Source organism: Salvia miltiorrhiza, unplaced genomic scaffold (genome assembly GCF_028751815.1).
Source record: "Salvia miltiorrhiza cultivar Shanhuang (shh) unplaced genomic scaffold, IMPLAD_Smil_shh fragScaff_scaffold_43:::fragment_2:::debris, whole genome shotgun sequence".
Classification (NCBI taxonomy): Eukaryota; Viridiplantae; Streptophyta; class Magnoliopsida; order Lamiales; family Lamiaceae; genus Salvia; species Salvia miltiorrhiza.
In genome coordinates this window covers 6,477-10,000 of record NW_026651460.1, presented here as the reverse complement: position 1 = coordinate 10,000, position 3,524 = coordinate 6,477, and the positions used below count along the sequence as shown (strand labels likewise).

Sequence of the window (3,524 nt, the reverse complement as noted above, 5' to 3'; positions counted from 1 at the left end):
TGCCGGTTTATGGAAAATTTTCCAAAGCAAAATATTTTTAAATTATTTTTCCTATGATGAGGAATATTATAATTGAGTGAGTGCACTAATATTGGTGCCATAATTATTTATTTGGTCACATGAATAATTATGTCATAGTATTTTATTAATGAGTAACATTTCCATAATTATTGTGATTTATATTTAATCACCCTTCTCACACTATTATTTTAATTTCTTAAGCATGTGACTAAATACCACAAATTGAGAGAGTGTAGAGATTAGAGAGGGAATGTAGAGATTAGAGAGAGAGAGATCAAGATTCCATAAGATCTCAAAATCTTCTTTAAAGATCACAAGATCAATTACAATCTTTCCAAATATTTTCTCTCTCCCTCACTCACCATTTTCGGCCACCCCTCTTCTCCCTCATCTCTCACTTTCCTCCATTTTCCTCCATTGAAGAGACCTTTGGAGCTTCCAAAATTTATACCAAACACCTCAATTCACTCTAAAATATTCCATAAACACTTTCTAGCCACTTATAATCAAGAGAATCCTTGAAGAAGAGCCCCAAAGTTAGAGTGAGAAAGTGTGAACTTTGGTAAGAATTTGGGTAAGTGACCATGTTTTTCCTTAAATCTTGCTTGAAGGATGTTGTGTGTATGTATTCTTGAAAGATTGAAGCAAGAAAATCACCCCCTCCCTATTTCTTAAATTTTCGAAAAAAGTGGGTCTTCACCCCTTCAAAAATTTTTCTTTTTCTTTTCTTGATTAGGAGTGAAAAATGAGATTTACATGATGTGTGTTGATGATTGATGTGTGTTGTGAAATATGTGCCTTGAGATGTGAAACTTCGATGGAGTTTAGTTTACCCAAAAATGGGAACTTTTGAGTCAATGATTTAAATGATGAATTGATGATGTAAATGAGTCCATGAGATGTATATGATGATGATTGATGGAGTATTTTGGGTATATGATGTCAATGGATGATTTTGATGTGAGTTAGTTTACTAAAATTAGGGATATGTGTATATATGCCCGTATATGTAAATTGATGGTTTATATGTGTGATTAATTGATTAAAAATGAAAGATCTATGAATAGATTAAAGATTCATATGTGTTTATAAAATTTTCAAAGAGTTAGTTTAATAAAAATTAGGACCTTTTGATCTATGTGCTATTAAGTGATTTTGGCTTAAGATATATGTTTTTAAGCATGATAGTAGTGTCTTTGTATCTTTGAATAAGTCTATTGTAGGCTAAATAAAATTTTGGCTTAGTTTAGTTTGTATGAGTTTTTGAGTTCTTGTATGATGTGAGTTTGATGCTTGATAAAATGAGGTCAAATTGCTCTATGATCATTATGTGAACTTTTGCCATGTTTTGTTAAGAGTTTTATGTTGATACATGGATTTTCATTAAAATATAGTTTACATGATAAAAAGAGAATGAATATATGAATAATGAGTTATATGATGTAAAAGATCATATTTGAGTATTTGAGTATTTTCGAGCATGAAATTGAAAAGAGAATTTGTTTGATGCGTTCGTTGAAATGTTTTCCATGAGATTTGAGTTGATGATGAAAGAAAAGAGTCGAGATTGATTACTATGAGTATTTGTGTTGTACTTGAATGTTTTTAAGTGCTTTAAATGCTTAAAATGAGCTTTGATGGGTTTGCTTTGAATAAATGTTGAGTTGAGCATGTTTGCTTGTGTGTATGATTCGGAGTCGTTTTTTCACGACGCACTGACATACTGTTTTAGAGAGGTTTTTGATACCCAAACACCCTGAAAATTTTATGATAGGTATATTTGAGAGTCTTGAGCATACCGGTAAACTTTCAAGTCATTTGGACTTCGTTTACTATTTGTATAAAATGCAAAACCAAAACTGCTACGTTCTGCCGAATTGTTCGGTGAGTAGCTAATAGAGTTACCTTTTCCAGTAGCTTTCCTTAGCATTCTGGAACCAAACTTTTTATGGTTGAGGCCTGAGTGTCTTAGCTAAGTACCCACAAAATTTCAGACCTTTTTGACAACGTTTACTATTTTTCAAAAATCAAACTTTTCGGTTGCTAAACACTGCCGAATATGGTAGACTGTAGTAAAACAGTCATATCTCCTAACATACTTGGAGTTTTTGATCCTACTTTTTTTTAAATGAAACTAGACTCAAAGTGGTTTCTTTTGGTATACGTTACGACTCCAGGGGAGTTCGGTACAGAGTCTGGTGAGGTTTTAAAGTTGAGTCAGTGCAGAGTGAAGTTTGTTTTTGACTTGTCTATGTGTGTTTTTCATATGCTTAAGTGTTTATATTTGTCTATGTGCTTGATTGCTATGAGTTTGAGCCAAATTGAGAGTTAAGTCGAAAATAGGACGTGTGAATCCTTAGAAGCCGAGTATACCTAGGGATTGAGTTTTATTGGGTATATAGATGTGGAGTGAGAAGTTATAGTTTAAGATGAGATTGGATTTAGAAATTGAGTTTCTGACTAAGGTTTGTTTTATCACATGAACCTTCGATGACGATGACGATGTGATGATGATATATGAAGGCCCGAGCGAGACGAAGAAGTAAGTTGCCTGATTTTCTTTCCAAGATTAGCGAAGGACTTCAGGTGGGCAATATTTTGAGTATACATATAACGTATGAGCTTTCTAAAATGATTTGATGATGTTATGAGTTTATCAAATTATTTGAGATAAATGATATTTGAGAACTGTTTGACTTGCCAATTTTTGATGTTGAGCTTGTATGTTACCCTCTACTGATGAGACGAATTCGGTCCTGCCACAAGCGGGATTTTGTGCACAGAGGTGACTGTGAGCCGTCTTCGGGTCGGCCGGTCACGGTACTCGAGAGGGAGGCCTACTTCTCGGTACCTTTGGTGATAAATTGTAGATGTGGTACTTACATGTTGAGTATTTTGATTGCGCAATCGTTCATTTGAATATTTATGATGCATATGTTTGAGATTCAGCTTTCACAGGTTTATTTATACTAAAATCCCTGTGATTTGCTTAAAACTGTGGCAAGTTCAATTTATAGCTCTAGGAGCACCTTTCTTGTTTTTCGGCATTTGCTCACTGAGTATTATGTACTCACGCCCTGCATGTATTTCTAAATGTGCAGGCTAAGCGAGGAGCGAGATTGGTCTGGTGCTAGTGGGGGAAACGTTTCAATCGATGTAATTATATTTCCGTATTGCCTTCATGTTAATAGAGTCTTGAGGATTGAGATACTTTGTTTTCTTTTGAAATCAAGCAATTTACTCACGGTTATGTGTCTTCATACATATAATCGATTTGCCTTTTGCTGCGATACTCTGCATATTATGCTTCCTTATGAAAAATGAGCTATACCCGCTTTGTTTTTGTTCGTGAAATTCCTGATAATTAAAAAGTTATAAAGACGTTGACGATTTTACCCTTGGGTTCATTTATGATGATTTCCTTAACACCTTTTGATGCGAGCTTCCGCTTGATGCTTGGCCTATACATCTTATCTTTTATTCTTTAAAAATAGTCGTACCGA

The 3,524-nt window shown here is 34.1% G+C and overlaps 1 long non-coding RNA gene across 1 annotated transcript; it reads left to right on the top strand.

Annotated features, from left to right (window-relative positions):
• Nucleotides 1-372: 372 nt before the first annotated feature.
• On the top strand, nucleotides 373-3,304 carry LOC131002980 (uncharacterized). Its single transcript, XR_009094492.1, has 3 exons — nucleotides 373-595; nucleotides 2,545-2,607; nucleotides 3,123-3,304. It is a non-coding gene; the product is annotated as an uncharacterized LOC131002980 (long non-coding RNA).
• The last annotated feature ends 220 nt before the right edge of the window (nucleotides 3,305-3,524 follow it).